The 19,495-nt window shown below is 44.8% G+C and overlaps 2 pseudogenes across 2 annotated transcripts; both read left to right on the top strand.

The window, feature by feature from the left end:
* The first annotated feature begins 4,395 nt into the window (after positions 1 to 4,395).
* Positions 4,396 to 8,291, top strand: LOC306657781 (olfactory receptor 1F1-like; annotated as a pseudogene). The gene is made up of 2 exons: positions 4,396 to 5,334; positions 8,169 to 8,291. The product of its transcript is annotated as an olfactory receptor 1F1-like (transcript).
* Positions 8,292 to 17,206: 8,915 nt separating this feature from the next.
* Positions 17,207 to 18,269, top strand: LOC306656059 (activating signal cointegrator 1 complex subunit 1-like; annotated as a pseudogene). Its single transcript has one exon. The product of its transcript is annotated as an activating signal cointegrator 1 complex subunit 1-like (transcript).
* Positions 18,270 to 19,495: the final 1,226 nt, after the last annotated feature.

The following is a 19,495-nucleotide window of genomic DNA, read 5'->3' as shown; positions in this document are numbered from 1 at the left end:
CACTCACACCAAGACTTCTCTGACATTCCTAGGAGATCAACAGGGCTCGGCACCCCAAAGATAGTGAATAAATGTTGCCAAATGAATGGTCAAGCTGGAGAAATTCATCCCATGAGATGGGACTGTCAGCTTCATAAACATTACAAGGCAGCCAGGCAAATGAAGGGCATAGGACAGAGAGAGCAAGCATGGGAGAAATTGGTCCAGTCTTGGAAATTGTGTGCACTTCTCTAGATTCAAGGGGATGCTCTACTGAAGAGTGAGGAATTCAGGACAACCAGGAGGCTTTGAAATGAAGAGCAGAAATCATCTTGTTCTGGCACAAGGTGGAGAGGACAGAGAAATGCCATCTGGCCACTGAGTGAAGACAGTACCTCACAAGTTCACTAAGGGCAGCTCCACCTGGGACATGAGGCTCAGCTGCTGCAGTCTCAGTCCTGCTGTCCTGGAGCAACTGCCAGTACCTGTGGCTCCTCTTCCTCTCCCTTGATATCTGGGTTAGGCTGGATTTCTGGGGCTGAGGTGGGCCAGAGACTCAGGGAATGGCTGCTGGGGGCACACTGGGAGATGGACATCCAGGTCCCAGCTCTGCACAATGCTCTTCTCACATGGGGATTAGGAGGAGGAGTCAAATGCTGATGTTGCAACATTAGGCCTATGATCAAAGTTCTGCATGGAGAAATCCAGGGAGAAGACGACAGCGTCTCCTGGCCATTGGTTTTTAACCAGTCCCCTCAGTTCATTTTCCTGAGTAGGAAACTGAGGATTTACAGCATTATCCTCTGAGCCTGGGAGGTCAGCACAGCCAGCCACCATCCTGCAGACTGTCTATCTCAGTTCCAGGATCCCAGACACCTTCTTTACTACTCTCCCACTCAGTCTCTTTAGCAGGGTAGGCAAGGAGAAGCCAGGCTGGCTGAGGGCTGAGGGGTCCTCATGGGGCCAAGGATGGTAGAAACTTCTGTAGCTCCCCATGGAGTTTCCTGATTAATTAATTAGTGGGTGACCCCCTCTGCTCTGGCCTGCATGTCACCACTCCCGCCTTTGACTGTGGAGCCAAGTCTTTCTCTCCAGGGTACATCTGCCATAACTCTTCCCCTGCTGCAAGCAGACCAGACCCTGAGTCTGTGAAGTGACTGAATGACAGGTGGGATCCAGAACCTGGAATTGCAATCCTGGCTCATCCTCTGATTGCTGAATGACTTCAGGTACAGTATTCTCCTGGTTTTGCTTCCCCTGCTTGTGATATGGTTTTGGGTGAGATTCGGAGAATCATTACCAGTTGCCTGATATCAAGACAGTAAGAAGAACCCCTTGAATATGTCTTGCTCATCTCTGAATGCCTTCCCTGCCTGCTGCTCCAGTACCTGCCTGACATGGAGTAGACACAACAGGTAAGATTGTAGCAGATTATTGAAGAAAAATGAGTTAGATGTTGGCAGAGAAAAGTAGAGGAGGGAAGGAGATCTTTGGCATAGAAAAAGCCTATTTTGGATTAAAACTGTCATCAAAGAGAAAGATATTTTGCACCATTGAGAGAAGAATCTGGACTGTAGGAAGAGACTGGATTCATGGAATTGAATTGAAGCCCCCAGGACTGAGAGTGCAGGGTCCAGTGATGGTTTTCCCTGTGTACCATTGCCCACTACCCCTCTATTAAGGCAGACAGACCTAAGCAAGGGAGGTGATAAGGGAGGGAGCAGTGAGCAGGCATTTATGTGTGAACCTGTGTGGAGTCCCACTGTGTCTGGGAGAACACACTGAGGTCTCTATGTCTCTGTCATTTGTGTGTGGGTGTCTGTGTGTAAGTCTCCATGTGTAAGTGGCATGTGTGCATGATCCGTAGTGCACGGACCATGTGTGTTTCTGTTGTCTGTGTGTTAGTGACTATGATTGTCCATGTGTGTTCCATGTGGAGTTCCTGTCCTAGTGAGTGTGAGTGCATGTCTGGCATGTCCATGTGTCCGGACATATGAAGATATGCCTGTGTCATTGTGCAGGTGTGTACTTCTGTATCTTTGTTTATCTGAGTGACATTGTCTGCAGAAGGGTTTAGGGAAACAACTAGTGTGGGAGATACAGTACTGGTCTGATACATACCTGCTTCATTTTTCTATTTTTAAGTGAGTCCTTTCTATCTATTTCAAAGCAACACCTGTCATATCTGGGTCTCAGGAAAGGGCCCTGCATCAACAGCTGCAGTTCAGTATCCATGAAATCTTGTCAAGTGGCAGACATTGCAGGGGAAGCTGACATAAATCCAGTGAACCTATCTTCCCATCACTGAAAGTAGTTAGGAAGTGGAGGGTTTACATTTATAAAGCACCTACTATTTCCTGGGTTTTGCTTTAAACATTATACCATGAGGAGGGTATAATGATCCACTTTTAAAGGAAAATGCAGCTCAAAGATATTAAGTAACTTCCCTAAATCTTCCCTTGTAATTTCCTTTGTACATGCTAGTCCTTCTCTCTAAAATCATCTTCCACTCTTGTCTGTCCAGTGAACACCTTCACGCTGGCCCTGCTGAAATGCCTCCTCTTCTCTGGAGCCTTCCTTGTCAAGAGGGTTAGGGCAAAGACTTGTGCAAGCCCAAGGTCAAATGGGAAAAGATAACTAGATATTTGTCCTCAGACACCTCATCCTCTAGTGGGGAAGATGAGCACCACAGCAGAAGTCACTTTAGTGTCATCAAATGAGGACTAAATTCCAAATGGGAGTTACAAGAGATAGAGGAGAGAGGCAGACTTGGGGGCTGCAGAGTCTAGAAAGGGCACAGGGCTTCCTGGAGAAACTGGAACCAACTTTGGATATTGGAATAGGGTAGAAAAATCATTCCAGATGGGATCAAGAGGGCAGGGGTGGGGTGGGTGAGAAAGTTGCAAAATGCAGTGAAAAGGCCAGCCTGCCTGGGGTCAGGGGAAGAGGAAGCCTATGGAAACAGTTGAGGGGAAGGCTAAAGAGAATGCTGGGAGCCATGTTGGAAAACCTTGGACACCAGGCTGAGCAGTCTGTTCTGTATCCACCAGGCAGCATGGAGACTGGCTGGGCAGTAAGGTGAGTGGGAAGAGCATAGCTAGGAATTCCCAGGGCTCTTGCAATTCTGCCTGTCTGCCTCTATCTACACAGTACTATTGTCCCAGCCCACAGGAAATATCCTGAAGCCTCTGGGCTGAGGAGGAGGATCATGCATCTGCCCCAAGACTAGGGACCTCTGACCAGGAGAGATACCAGCAGACTCTGCAGAAGGGGCTGAGGTCTGGAATGCTGCCCTTCAGGTGAGAGAATCCAACATTTCTCTACTGTCTTCTTACTTTGTGTACTGTCTTCTTCCCCACCCCATCTCCATCCACTCTGCATTAAGTATTAAGGAGGAGGAAGCCACATTTTAGTGCTTTCTCCCCACACACAAAAAATATCTTTTGCTTTCACATTCTCTTTCCCCAAGCCCTGCCTTTCCCATTCCCAAGTGATCTTCTTCTCATTCTTCCCAACTTAATTTGAGCCTCACCTCTTCTTTGGAATCTTCCTCATATCAGCCAGGAGAGGAAATCACCCTCACTTTGTTCATACAGTTAGTGCAGTGTTTATTACATTGTGCATAGCTGGAGGTCAAGGACAATGGCTGCCTTACCTCTGCAGCCCCAGAGCCCACAATGCCTTCCCCCAGCAAGCACTCAATAATCAGGCATGAATGGTTAGCTTGAGCCATCTTAATGCCCCAGGGAACTCCACACAGACCAATCCCAGCTTGAACACTGTGCCCAATTCCTGTTAAGAAAATATTGACAAAGCAAAGAGTGAAAGAAAAAGGACCTGGAAATTAGGTCCTGTGAGAAAAGATCTAAAGTTCCAGTGATCTTCAGGTTGAAGAAAACATCTGTAGACCTAGAACAGAGATGATGATGATGATGATGATGATGATGATGATGAAGAAGAAGAATTTGATAGACTAATGATGAGTAGACAGATAATAGTTATAAGACATTATGTTTCAGGCAATATGCTAACAATTTAAACTTTATTTCTGACTTATCGTTATAACCAAGTCAAAGAATAGAAACTAGTATTTTCCTCATTAAAAAAGAAGAAACTGAGATTCAGAGAAGACATACTACCTTAGTAGTAAAGTCAGGACTCAAAATCAGGTATGACTTACAAGGAAACTGGAGACTTAACCATTACCTTAGAACACCCCTGGGAAATGCAGTTTCTTCATAAGATTAGGACCATTCAATGAGCAATATGGTTTTCAACCTGTTTTAGCAAGCAGAAATCTGTATTATCAAAATTTTTGTAAATACTCTGTGTGTGGGATGTGTATCAAAATTTACGCATGGAACCTCAACATGCAGGAAATCCACTCCTCAGCATTCCTGCCTGGCAGGGTCCTCAATGGCTCTGGTCATCCTCACCTCGGGTACAGAGTTCCTCCTCCTTGGCCTGATGGATGACACAGTCACCCACCAGGTGTTGTTCCTGTTCTTCCTCAGCGTCTATCTGCTCAATGCCCTGGGCAACCTGAGCATGGTTGTACTGGTGAGGTCTGATGGGGCACTGTGCTCCCCTATGTATTACTTCTTGGGTCACTTGAGACTTGTGGATGCCTGTTTTACCACGGGTCACAGTCCCCAGACTGCTGGCCAGCCTGCCCCACCCTGGCCAGGCCATATCCTTCTTAGCATGCTTTGCCCAGATGTACTTCTTTGTGGCTCTGAGCATCGCAGAGAGCTACCTCCTGGCTGCCATGTCCTACAACAATGTGGTGGCGGTCTGTGGGCCATTGCACTACACCGTGGTCATGACACCCCAGCGCTGAGTGGCGCTGGTGGGTGCGTTCTGGGCGGTGACCCACCTGCACTCGCTGCTCCACACGCTGCTTATCTCTGCATTCTCCTAGGTCTGCTTCAGCCCTGTGTGCCACTTATTTTGTGATGTGATGGTGATGCTGAGCTTGGCGATGTCAGTCGGACATGTGCACCGCAGACTATATTCCCTGAGGGCCTGGCGGTGGTGCTGACCCCGCTGCTTCTCGTGTCCCTCTCCTATGGGCACATCCTCTTTGTGCTGTTTAGAGTGCAGTCCACAGGAGGCCGCGCCACGCCTTCTCCATCTGCGGGGCCCACCTGATGGTGGTGTCGCTTTTCTTTGGCTCTGTCCTCTCAGTATATTTCTGGCCATCATCCACTTACTCAGTGCAATACGACCTCCTGGGCAGTGTGGCATGTGCGGGTGGTCACACCGACCTTGAACCCCTTCATCTACAGACTTCTCAACAAAGAGGTCAAAGGCGCTCTACCATGGGGGCTCAAATGCCAAGCTGCACCCCAAGAGGTAAGGATAGGTCTGGGATCACTAGCATTTAGTAATAATAACAATTACCCAAAACTTTCTTTTTTAGTTTCTCAAAAAGTAACAGTTTTGACCCTATGAAATCTTATTTTTTGTTAAATAAAAAATTAGACAAAGCAAAAAGGACATGTTGATTATTGTGGTGGGTACATAGCTGTAAGTTAGATCCAGTCAGTGTTGTCTGGGAGTTTGAATTAGAATCCACTTTAAATAATTGGGGGGAACAAATGAAGGTAAGGCAAGGAAGTTCTACCTGTTTATGGAAAAGGGCAAGAACAGTGTGATTCCCAGCAAAGGGGAGTGGAGAGGAGCCTGGAGAAGCAGGGGAGGTCTGAGGAGGAGTTTTCCACATTTTTTACTGATGCATTAGAGCTGTGCGTAATGATGGGATTTGCTGTTACATAGTCATACATGCAGTGTGATCTGGCCACTATCCCTCCCCAGCACTTCTTCCCTCCCTCCTCACCTCCCAGGCCTAGTTCCTTTCCTTTATTGATCTCACCTTGCTTTTCATGAGGTTCCCATCCCATCCTCCTTTCTCTTGATTTTTTCTCTCTAGCTTTCCAGAAATGAGAGAAAACACATGGCCCTTGACCTTCTGAGTTTGTCTTATTTCTCTTAATGTGATGGTCTCTAGTTACATTCATTTTCTTGCAAGTAACATAACTTAATTTTTCTTTATGGCTGGATAAAACTCCATTGTGTACATATACCACATTTTCTTTACCCTTTATCTGTCGATGGTCATCTAGGCTGGTTCCATAGTTTGGCTATAGTGAATTTTCTCTGTGAAGGGTTTTAAGGAGGTTTTGTTGCATGTGCTGTAATGACCTCTACAGCCCTGCAGACTCCTCCCCAGGAAAATTCAGTAAAGATCTAGTTATTTTTAAAGTGGCTTAAGTTTTTTAAAATTTTACCCCATATATACTGTTCCAGCCATTTTCATTGTGAAAATTCAAAAGTAAAATTCAAAAGTTACCCACCCAAATCAACCTCTGCTCCCACCCCAGTTGTCCCTTCAATCTCTCTCTCCCTCTCTCTTATTTTGAAACATAAATACCATCATCCACTAGATACTATTGTGCAATTTCCTTTTTTTGTAGCATAAAATAAGACATTTAGGACATCTTGTTGCTACAAATAGAATGCATTCCTTTTTAATTTCAGGTACAGACTCCTAGATTCTATAGATCTTCTATGACTTATTAAATCATTCTTTATTATTAATATTTTAATAAACATTTTAAAATGTTTTCCCAGTTTTTCAGTATTATAAGGATGTAATGGATATTCTTGTAAAAGCATAAATAAAAGTCAACAGTTAGTGAGGAACTGATAGTGACAAGTACAGTCCTAAGTGTTTTGTGCATGTTTCAATCCACAGAAGTTTCCAAGAGGAACATATACTTTTTTCCCATAGTACAAGACTGAAAACAGACTGAGAGAAACCAAGTAACTGTCCTAAATTTGTAAGTCTGAGTTATTCATCTCCTTCAATGATTTCTAGTCTACTTGATTTTTTACAACACACTGAGAAACTTTTCATAATACATAAATTCTTAAAGTGTAATTATGGCCACCTTTTTTCTTTTTTCTTTTAATTTCATTTTATTCATTTTAACTATTCCTGTTTCTTTTTTCCTTTTTAAAAGTTTTGAGCAGCGTGCATTAACATTACATATTCATGGGGTTTAGTGTGATGTTTCAATGCATGCATACAGTATGCACCAAGTCCACCCACTTCCCACTCTTTTTTTTTTTTTTTTTTTTTTTTTTTGTGGTGCTGGGGATCGAACCCAGGGCCTTGTGCTTGCAAGACAAGCACTCTACCAACTGAGCTATCTCCCCAGCCCCTCCCACTCTTAATTATTAAACTCCCTCATTTGCTCTTCACTTGGTTCCTTTTCTATTTTTAGTGTTCTCTATTCATGCCTTTTCTCTGCTTTGTCTTGTTTTACCTGGTAGGTTCATCTTTCCAAACAGAATATTTAGCTTAACTGATGCTAATTCTATTGTGTTTTGGTTTTCAGCACCATTGATTCTTTGGATTTTCACACTTATCCCTTCCTCTTATTTTCTTCAGTTGTGGTACTTTTTCTAGATTCTTGAGGTTTATGTATCATCTTGATTTTAGGAAAGGGGTGTCTCTACTGATGCCCACTGTTTTTGGAACCTGACATCTGTTAGCATCAACAATCCAGGGCTATTCTTTTGGGGATGGAGCTGAAAGCCATCTTGGGTCTCACTGGTCCTGCTGATTCGACTGGACTAGTAGTTTTATTTTCTATACAACTACTTGTCTTGGAATGCCTCTAAGGTGTAGATACCATAAATCCTGAACCAACATGATGTCATCCATCCTGATTCTCAGGAGAAAGTATTTCCTTCCCCTTCATTCCAAACAGGGCAGCTTTCTTCTCATCTCTTGCTGCTAGGTAGGCAGTGTTAGGAGAACATTCTCATTGAAGTTACAGTCTTGGGAATTCAGACTCCATGGATGCTTCCAATCTTATATATCTTATTAGTTCATGTTCTCTGCCCTGTAAAACTCAGGCTGCCAGGGTCTTCCAAGTGGCAGGCATGTCCAAGGTTGCAGTGTTGTCTTCTGAGCCCACCCATCCCTCAACCAGTTCCCTCCTTCCTGGATCCTGGAGATGTCCTGTCCTTGTGGTCAGCCCAGAGATGCAGTTTCATATGGTTAATTGCTAGAAGCCCAGGGATTTTCAGGATTGCTACTTTCACAGTTTTGCTAGAATCTGATACACTTGCTGGAGCTTCTGAAGCAGAAGCTCCATGGCTGCCTTGGTGGACTACAGGTTGCTCTGTATGTGTGTAGCAACTTCCTCATTGACAAAGTCAAATCTCACTCTGTAAAAACTGTGTCAGCTTGCTGGGTGCTTGTAATCCGAGAAACTCAGGAGGTTGAAGCGGAAGGATGATGCAAATTCTAGGCCAACCTCAACACTTAGAGAGACTCTCTCGAAATATAATAAAAAGAGCAGGAGGTGTAGTTCAGTGGTAGAGTCCCCCAGGTCAAATGCCCAGTACCAAAAATAAATAAACAAACAAACAAATAAATATTTAAAAGAAAAATCGTACACCAATGAGACACACGACTGTGGAAGAACAATCATTTGATAGAACCACTGTCATTCCCATTTTATTAATAAGCAAGTGGAGGCCTAGATAAATGAGGACCATTGCCCAAGGATACAGTGCTAAGAAGTGGTGCCATGGGGCTCAGAGCCCTCCTCTCTGCCCTCATCCCAACACTCCCATTGGGGGGATGCTCACTGCCATGCTGTTAGGATATGCATCAGTGTGCTGAGCACCAGCCCTGCAGAGTGTCCACAAGTGAACAGTGGGAAGGATGGAACCTGGAACTCACTGGGTTCCTTGTGGCCACTGGCTTGCATCCCCCTTTTGCCCAGGAGCCTGAGGAGTCCTCCAACTTTCAGACCTGAGCTGGCCAAAGTTGAGTCACATGAGTGGGCTTCAGGGTCAGACCGCATGCACTCACAGGAGAAAAACTGCATCAGGCCTTGGCAAAGCTGCACAGGGCTCAGCAAGAAACTACTAATGAACAGAGCCTGGGATGAAGCCCAAGTTAGAATGGCAGTGCCACTCGGTTCTGTCACCATGTGTGGACACTGCACAGTGGCTGACAGAAGTATGCAGGCCTCTGAGAGCTTAGTAAATAGGAAGTCACTAACAGGACTACTGCTTGTCCAAAGGTGGACACCAATATGGGCCACCAACCTGGGTGTGGGCCAAGCTTACCCCACATGCAGGTTTCAGCCACTATCATGGTAAGATGCAGTGTCTTTCTGGAAGAATAAGGGTGACTGTGGCACATGTCTTTATGACACCCTCTCTGAGGAGCCCTTTCTAAGGCTGCTGCAAATTTCTGCACCTGACACAGCTGCCAAGTGAGGCACTCAGGGTCTCTGAGCTGGGTGCCACATCCACAGCCCTGTTGCCTCCTCCCAGCAAGCCATCCTTTTTATGAATAAAATTAAGTTTTATCCACCTTCCATAAGGAACCATATATGGAGCTGGATTCTGCAGATGCTCCTCTCAGGACATAGAGAAATCTCGAGGCTTCCCACACTTCCCTTTGCCTTGCCTCCACCCAACATCACTTCCCTGTCTCTGCTGGGAGTCTCAGTCTCCCTCTCCTGGCCCCAGCTTTTGGCCACAGGCCCTTCTGGGTCTCCTGCACTTGGGCTGGGGAGCCTGCAGTCACTGCTTTGAGGGCCAGAAGGCACTGCCTAGGCACTGTGTAGACCCTGGTGATGAGGCACGGGCAGGGGCATTACTTGTGAAAGCTGCCCACTTCTTATCTACCAAGGACCTCTTCACAGTTTCCAAAGATATCCTAGGTGTTGTAGAAAGCTCTTGGAGATGGCTATGATACACAGACCACTGACTGGTACTTCCATTGGGCCAACTCCATAAATAGCTGCAAAAACTAACTTCCTCCTGCTTCAATTGTCAGAACCTGTGCCACATAATACCACCTCTACTGGCATGGTCACCACGGTGTCTAGCAATATGCCTCTTGGAGGTTACTTCTTTGTTCACCAGCAAGGGGGTTTCCCTAAAGTGCAGGGCTCTTGATAACTGCCCTGATGCATCTACTTTAGAGATAATGCTTCTGGGAGATGTACATATTTGTAGGGAAAAAGTTTACCTTGAATCTCAAAAGAGGTGTTGGAATTTTGGGCAAAGCTGGAACTGTTTAGACTATGGGAATTCTTGGAAATGGACTGAATATGTTTTGTATTATAATTTTAGCATGAGCTTTTGAAGACCAGGGCAGAATGTTGTGGTTTAGATATGAGATGCCCCCCCCCCAAAGCATTAGTATAAGCAATGCAAGCATTTTCAGAGATTAAGTGATCAGATGGTGAGAGTTGTGACCCAATCAGTGAATCAGTCCACTTATATGGATTAACTGGGCAGTAACTGGAGGCTGGTAGGATTCCCTGGATGAGGTAGGTCACTCAGGGAATGGATTTGGGATTTATACTTTTTCTCTGGCAAAAGGAGCTCCCTCTGCTTCTGATTGCTATGTTAGAGCTGCTTTCCTCTGCCTTACCCTTCCGCCATGATGTTATGCCTCACTGTGGGCCAAGAGCAATGATGTCAACTGGTTAGAGAACTAATCTCTGCAAACATGAATCAAAATAAACTTTTATTCCTATAAGGTGTCCCTGTCAGATCTTCTAGTGACATTGATAAAAATCTAACTAAAACATAAGTTATTATCATTATTTTGCAAATGAAATAATGGTAGTGTTTGTGCATTTTGGGGGCTGTGACCACTGAGTGACCACTGAGTCACATTCCTAGGCCTATTTTTTATTTTATTTAGAGACAGGGTCTCACTGAGTTGCTTAGTGCCTTGCTTTTTTTTGCCGAGATTGGCTTTGAACTTGGGATTCTCTTGTCTCAGCCTTCCAAGGAGCTGGGATTACAGGTATACACCACTGCACCTGGTGTGTTTGTGCATTTCAAGAAGTTTTTATCCTTTAGGATACAAATGGATAATGGATAAGTCTAATTGAAACAAGATTGGCCATGTACTGATAATTGTTTAATCTGAGTAATGATTATATGGAAGTTCAGTGTATTACTTGCCCTACTTTTGCATATATTTAAAATTTTATCATGACAATTTAAAATTTGATGACAACTTTTGCTTCTATTTGTGCAGTTTTTAAAGATTGGTCTTTTCTAACCAGAATAATTTGCAACTTATTCCTTTTCAGTTTTCTTTTAAAATAGGTAATACCAGTAGGAAATTCAAGTCTATAGCTCCCACAATGCTTTTTTTGGGGATGAGGGATGGAACCCAGGGGCTTGCAAAAGCTTGGGAAGTCCCCTGCCACTGACTGCTACTCAGAATATATTTTTATTTTGAGACAGGGTCTCACAAAGTGGCCTAGACTGGTTTCAAATTTGTGATTCTCATTCTTCAGCCTTCTGAGTAGCTTGGATCATAGATGTGTGCTACCATGCCTGGCACATCATGCTTCTCCAACTTTCAAATGCATATACTATCTCTTAGGACTATTACGCATAAGCAGCAACATTGTACCATCTATAAATTATGATGACCTTATAGACACACACCTGGGGAAACTTCCTGTGCAAAGACAGAATCCCTGGGGAAGTCAGATATGAATGAGCATAAGACATCTTTATGTGCCCCCAGCAGAGTGGGAAGATGGCTCAGACTAATTTATAGTAAATAGGGGTTTTGCTCATCCCAGTGGATTGGGTGATCTGTAAATACTCGGCACACTAGTAGCTGGTAGTGAGAAGGCAGTACAGCCTAAGTGAGAATAAACCCACCATAGCTTCAAATCTCAGTTCAACCAATGACTAGATGCAATTTTGTTATATGTCAGAGTTTACACACATATATTTCACCTACATAATGGGGCACTGTTGAGTTTTGAGTAGGGCATGTGGAGTATGAGGGAAGTGTTTCTTGAGTAGGTCTTGCTGTTCAGTCCTTGCATATTTTCAAGGAAGCCTAGAACCATGCCTGACCTTTAGCCAACCCCTGGGAAAGTGGCCCTCAGAATGTTCTCATGTTAATGATTGATACTTATGTTTTGTATACCTGGGGCAATGGACCATGTCATTTCAGCCTGTCAGGATTTTTTTGCACATACATCAGCATACTTGGCATGCATCTGATTTCCTACCTGGGATCCTAAGTTTCAGCAGCTGTGTCTGTCATGTAGCATGACATCTCTATGTGACTGGCTCTCAATAAAAGCCTCAGACACCAAAATTTGAACAGTTTTCTCTGTGCAGAGACATTTTGCACATGTCCACATAGTTTACTGCTAAAGAGAAAGCAAGTCCTGTATGACCCTAGATGGGGAAATGTTCAAAAACCTGTGCTCAACTTCTCTGGATTTCTCCTGATACATATCTTTTCCTGATGCTCTTGATTTATATACTTCCATTCTAATAGAATGTATTCATAAGTGTAAAAATATATATAGCTTTGAGATGATGCAGGAAGCACCTACTGATTTGCAGGACAATGACTTGAACCTTGCCAAGGTGATGTGACTACAGGTCACCAAGTCACCCTGGAAGATCCAGGGGGGATTCAGAAATTGCCAACAACAAAAACTACTGTGAACTAGATCTGGCATTAAGGCAAACAGCAGTGTGTCAATTATGTCATCCCCAGCAGCAATAATTGCAACTTGAATGGTGGGGTCAGAAGTTTTATAAATGAACTAGATCTAAAAGGTGGTCAGAATACAGTTCATTAAGAGAAAAGACAATTTAATAGGAAGATAGAAGAGAATTTACAATGATTAAAGTGTGAACAGGGAGAATGCAAAAGAGATATAGCGGGTTATAATTATAAGGAATGAGGAGGAAAAATAAAGTAAAAGGATAAAGAACAAGAGAATTTCCTGTTAGTGGGAGAAGAAAGGAGAGAAAAAAACAAAACCAAAATAAAACAAAATGCTTAGCCCTCAAAAGACAAGGCAAGAAAAAATAATGACATTTAAAAATGCTAAAAGTGAAAAACAGAAAGAAATATGAGTATGTATATATGTACACAAACCAAGAAGCACAGCAAAAGCACACATAAAAAAAGGAAAAAAAATATTGTTAATGACCCAGAAAGGAGACTAGGGAACTTCCCAGGTTGCAGTAGGAAGACCCAGTTCAACTAGCGAGCCCCACAATGTAGAGAAAATTCTCCATCTCTGTCCTCAACCAGATCTGAATGGTGCTTCTATACAAGGAGGGAATAAGACAAAGTTAATGTAGATGATGAATTCATTGTAAGAGTACTGAGAGAAGGGGCAGGGCATACAAGCTGGGGATTTAGAAGAAGGTCATTCAGTAGAACATCTGTGTGCTGAACATATGTGCTAGCAGGTGTGACTGTGAGGTGCCCAGAGCACCAGAATTCATATGGGGAAGGCAAAAATGAAACAAAATCTTATTCTGGAGAGCAGCTAGCTCATCAAAATGGTTGGCCAAGTCATCTCTGAGAAGGTGACCTTCAGCTGAGAGAGATGGAGACCTTCAGCTGAGAGAGATGGAAAGTAGGGCCCACCCTCTTTAGCTTCCAGCAGGCATTCTGAGTCACTGCTTGCATGAGCAAGCCATGAAGTTCAGCTCTAATGTGGAGACATCCTAGTTCTCTAAGTGGAGAGCAATGGACTTGAGTGAACACCCCCAGACCCTGAGAGCCAGATTGTGAACAGCAGACAAAAGGATCTCTCAGGATGCTGGAACCTGCAGTAGAAAACCTCCTAGGAAGTCCCAAAGGAGAACTGTGTCAGCAACATCTGCCTACAGGTTCCAGCTAGCACCTGCCTTCCTGATGCTGACTCAGTGCACAGGTTTCCAGTGCACAACAACTCAGGTGAAAGTCAGTGATTGTACTGAGTCCAGGCAGTGTGACTCTGAGATGGTTGAACTGATTTGCCATGGGTAATAAGGCCCTGTCCAACTGCACAGACCTGAGCAACAGTGTTCCCAGCACCCTCCTTAGAGAGCTCAGGAGACTAGGCAGGACATAGGAAACCCGAAAGAGGGTGTTTTAGAAAATTGGTCCTGGTACCATGTTCTCCTACAGAAAGCCATCTAGCAAGGCTCTTTGAGTGGGTCAGTGTCTTCCACACACGTGTGGGATTCCCAAAACCATGATGGAATTTGTTTCAATCAGCACTGCAGGAAGAGGCCTGGGAGTGGCTGCCATTCTCTGGGAAGGTCTCTGTGCATGTGTCCCAGAAGATGCCCTTGTCAGAGATGATGTCCTGGGCTCTCCTTCCATTGTTGAAAGGCCTAGGCCCTGACACTATTCTGGATGCCCTGCCTCCACTGGAATTCAGTTTCCCTGTGCCAAGACCACATAGAGGAGCCTGCAGTCCAAGCTTCAGCTCCAAACTTTACTGTCCAACAATAAGCTCATGTCCATTCTCCTGGTATCATGCCCCACAACAACAAAGACACAAGCACAGCAATGGACCAGGCTCCAGGTTCCTCAACCCTCCTCCTCACCTGAAAATGCCAGCTTATCCTTCTGCCCTTCCTAACCTACCCACCAAATCTCATGACTGACTTCAGTGACAGCCTTCCTTGTCCCAATATCCTGAGGATCTATGGTTATTAGCCAGTACAGGAGATTGGTGCCTGGTGGGACAGATGAACCAGAGGTGGGCCCAAAGTCAGAGGCAGGCCTTTCCTATTCTCCAGTGAGTTGATCTCTCATAGGTCACTTAGGCCCACCTGCATCTGCACCCCATGTAGAGAAGGGAGGTTATGAATCTTATTTGGGAACTTTGCAGCTAGGCTGAGATTAGGTGCCATTTTATAGGAATTACATAGGAAATACTCAGAATGGAATGCCAAGTCTTGACATAAGTTCCATGCTCTGACAATATGTCAGCAAAGCATGGGGGAAAGTCCAGCTGCTAGAGGTTGCCCATCAGAACCAAAGAAACATAGCTTTGATTCTCAGTATTCTCCTACCCTCCACCAAGGCCCGACAGTCTGCTAGCATGGTGCAACCTTCTAAAAGGGCAGTTGGGCAGAAATAACCAATATTTTAAATGTGCAACATTTATTTTTCAGAATTCTACTTTTAGGAATGTGTTCAACAGAAATAATCTGATTTGAGCACAAGACCTGCATAGGAGATGAGCAAGCTGGGATTACAGAAAATCAGAAGGAGCTTAAAAGTTGCCATCAAAGGGACTGTTTACAGTGGGCCTCCTGAAACATAAAGAAATTTTCTATACCTATAGTTGTCAACATGAGAATCTAAAAGTCACTTTAGCTTCTGAACCCAGGGAACATTACTATCCCCTCAGTTCCAATGACTGAATATGCATGGGTGGAAGTACATATGTCATGCACATGGAAGGAGTGGTTTGGGGTTGGTCCCCAGCTCTGTCTGGTCATTCATGAGTAAGAGTCTCAGCCACCCACTTGAACAGCGAAGAGGATCTGAGTGTGGATTTTCACCTCTTAGGCATATTTCTCCCTCACCTGATTTTTTCAAAGAAGTGTGATGCATTCCTGCATTTATTTTGCAACAAACAGAGGCAGGGTGGTGTGTAGAGTCCACCATGCTGTCTTAAGGTGGATGCAGTCCCTCCTGTGATGACCCCCAGCATCAAGTGCCAGCAGTACTGGATTATAGTGAGTGGACCAGACCTCTCCACCAGTCTCAAGAGAGTATTAAAAGGCACTGAAGTCAAGTGTGGTGGAACTCACCTGTAATCTCAGCAACTTAGAGAGACCCTGTTTCAAAATAAAGGCTGGAGTGTGACTCAGTGGTAGAACACCCCTAGATCCAGTCTCCAGTACCACACTCAAACAAAAGGCTTTGAAGTTGATGCTCCTCTTGCTGTGATTGCTTTGGACAATTACTCTTCTGTGAGGATTGGTGGGAGTGAGAAGGGGGCACAGGGTTTAGGACAGCCCCCAGGCCCCACCTCACAATCTACTGTAGCACATCATTAAGTTTTTGTGGAAACACAGGATGAGTGAGATGCTTTTTATCACTGTTTGGCCAAAGGATGGTAATCATGTCTCTAGGTACTATGGACCTGAGTGGGGCTGCTGCAGGCTACCTGGAACTGGAGAGAGTGCCAGGGCCACCAGACCTCCTGGGCAATTTCTGACTTTGGCTCCAGCTGCATGTGTCTAGCAAACACATGAAGCCCTGAGGCTTCTAGGACAGATTGGACAATGTAGGTCCTTCCCAGCGGGCAGTGTGCTGTTGAGAAGGTCACATCCCCTGACCTTGCAGCCAGGCCATCTGGCCTAAAGCAGGATCAGTGCCAGATTCTCCTTGTCCAGCACCTGTATTTACCCCAAGACTAAACTCCCTGAAGCACTGTGTGCAGAAATCCTGCCACAGTGTCAGCTTCATTCCTCTAGAAAGGCCCAAGCTGATCCAAGATGAGGTCATGACTCCACTGATTGTCCTCACAAGCCCTGAACCCTCCCTATGTGCCATCCTACTTCCAATAAATGAGACCACACCACTCTCCTTTGCTTGCTGACTCCTGCACAGAGCTAGGTGCTGGGGCACAGGCTGCAGGGACTCTGCAGCATGGAAAGAGGCTCACCAAGGGCCACTCCAGACTCAGAGCCAAGGATGTTGCCCACTATGGGCTGTGTCAGAGGCTAGGGACAGCTTCTGCCTCCCTGCAGGGGCTAGACAAGTGGGGGAACTGTGTCCCTTGCTGAAGCCATCCTGGAGGAATCTGCTGTCAACTGGCTGAGGAGCCCTGGCTCTTTTATGGAGGTGAGTTCAGAGGGCTCCCTGCACAGAAGTGACCCCACACCTCCCCACAATCCAACTGGGCCCTGGAGGCTGAAGTCAGGGACCTGAACATCTAGTAACTTGTATTTACAGGGCAGCTATGCTAGGGGATGCTTTCTGTTTCCACTGCCCATGCACACACACTTAACTCATGTGACAGTCAGTGCTGGACACATGAAATGCCCCACTGATTGGTCCTTATGACCAGAAAACCCACCAGCTCTTGGGTAGAAGAGGGGTGCATATTGGCAGAAGACAGCTGGGGACTAATTTTTTCCATGGTGATACAAGTTGGAAAGACCTTTTAACCCATGAAGTTTTTAATTCTATGAACATAATAAAAACTCAAATGCCATTTGAATTTGAGTTGGCCCCTTTTCCATGGGAAGTATATGCATGTGAATAAGTTTAGTAGTAAGAAAGGAAATGGAGTTTTTCCATGCCTACTGTGGCAGTCTCCTGTCTCCTCCATTTTTCTGGTCCGTGTAGGATTTCAATAGAATATTATTTGTAGAAGGTGTCATGGAAGTTCTGTGCCCACAGCTTATAACAATCAATGGATGAAATTACAGGAAGAATACTATCCAAGAGAAGACTTACCAACATGAAGAACACAATGGGGATTTCTATCAAGACCCAATGGAATAATCTGATGAGCCCTGTGATGCCTATGAGGTAGGGCAGGCCCCATAAGGATTTCCATCTACCGTGAGTGCTCGCAAGCTGCTCTGCAAGCATATAGTTGGAAAGAGAGGGGACATGACGAAGGAAGTAGAAATGGAGACCAAAACTTCTATTAGCATTCTTAAACCTGGACAAGAGGGGGAAATTGTGATCACTGGTCAGCATTGAAATGGTGTAATTTCACCCCGAACTCAGATTGATGTTCTCTTGGACACTTTTAGAAGAAAACAACCCTTCACTGACTTTCTTGCCTTTATCCTCAATGAAGCTAAAGTTCAAGAAGAATTTCTGAATTTCCAGGAAGAAGTGCTGGAAAAGTGTTCCGTGAATCATGAGGTTGATAGCTCCATTTTCCAGAATTCCAAAAAAACTTCACCTAACTATTGGGATGTTGGTGCTTTTGAGTGAGGAAGAGATCCAGCAGACATGTGAGATGCTACAATGCTGTTAAAGAGGAGTTTATTACTGACATTTCTGGTGGCAAACCCTTGGAAATAGAGATGGCAGGAATAGAGTACATGAATGATGATCCTGGTATAGTGGATGTTCTTTATGATAAACTTCATATGAAAGATGGCTAGAACAGGCTGTAGGAATTGGATTATAGAGTACTGGAATGTTTTCAGGCATCTAAACTAATAGTGAAAGAGTGGAATAATGTGAAACTGCATGCTACAGTCATGAATACACTATTCAGGAAAGACCCCAATGCTGAAGGCAGGTACAATCTCTACACAGCAGATGGCAAATATATCTTCAAGGAAAGAGAGTCATTTGATGGCTGGAACATTTTAAAGTTGTTTGAGAACTTCTACTTTGGTTCCCTAAAGCTCAATTCCATTCACATCTCTCAGAGGGTCACACAGTAGATGGCTTTGGAAACTATGCCTCCTGTGGACAAATTGACTTCTCCTGGGAAGCTGTGGAAACTGAACATCTCATGAGGGCAGCAGCAAGGAAGCAGTAATATCAGCAGACTGCACAGAAAGCAGCAAGAATGTCTGCCCAAGGCAGAGCAGCAGAGGGAGGAGTAGCCCAGCATGGCTTTGCAGATGTCCCATAAGTCCTCCCAGGTGCTCCACTGGGGAGATCCAGTCCTCCTCCCTCATCACATTCTTTGTTCCTCATATCCTCACCTTCCTTCTTCCTTCCTTCCTTAATCTTATCTTGATTCTTATTTTCTGTTCTTTGAGACTGCTTCTCAACCCTGTGTGTCAGAGTAGCTACGTTGTGAGGACTGCATCTAACCTCAATCAAGGGTTTATCACTGGGATTGCACAGGTCATATTAAGCAGGTTTTATTTAAAGGTACTAATACAGACTTCTCCCAGCAGGAAGAAGGGGGCCATGGCTGATGTTCTAAAAGTCCCAAGAAGTGAGCGCATCCTACATCTTTTATAGATTAAAGTCTCTTTTGTTCTCCAGTTCTCTCCCCCCTTATCTCTCCTTCCTGCCTATGTGACTAGGTCTGGTTTTGCATTAAGTGAGAAGCCATGGGCAGGGGGAGGGCCAAGGTGATTCAGGCAGGTAAGGGCCCAGGGGGAATTAATTAGCAGCTCCTTGCTTGCAGTCCTTGATAAAGGCAGGTAAATTTGGTAATCAATGGGCTCTGGAGATCCTTGACATTCCATTCTTTCAGGGGCAGTCTCCAACTTCCAGAGGCAGATGGCTTCATGGCTTCATTTCCTCGAATTGACCCGATTTCCTATTTCTACACTAACTACCTGTCCTTAATTCTGGCTTTATTCCCCGCTTTAGCGTTAGGAACTCCTAACTGCTGTAAGGAAAAGAAAGGGGGCGCCGATCATTCTGGCTGCTTCGAAGCTGAAAGGGGCAGTGGGGGCAAGCAGTCTGGAGTTCCTTTTTTAAAAAATTGGGTCAATCAAGGGGTCCAAGATAGAAGCCTGGTTGGGGAAGAACAGGTTGTAAAGTCATCTGGGGGTGGGTGCTTCTATGATGGAAGAGCAAAAAGACACTGAAAGAATGGACATTTTTTTAAGCCATCTGAGGTCACCCTCCCAGTCATCTTAACTCCCTAAGGTCACCCTCCCAGTAATGGGAACAAAGCCCTTAAAGCTGTTCCAAGAAACAGCCCCAAACAGAGAATAAAAGGGTAAATTGAGCCAG

This window comes from Sciurus vulgaris (assembly GCF_902686455.1).
Source record: "Sciurus vulgaris genome assembly, chromosome: 3".
In the NCBI taxonomy this organism is placed as follows: Eukaryota; Metazoa; Chordata; class Mammalia; order Rodentia; family Sciuridae; genus Sciurus; species Sciurus vulgaris.
The sequence above is the reverse complement of the archived record's forward strand: the minus strand, read 5'-3'. Positions and strand labels throughout refer to the sequence as shown.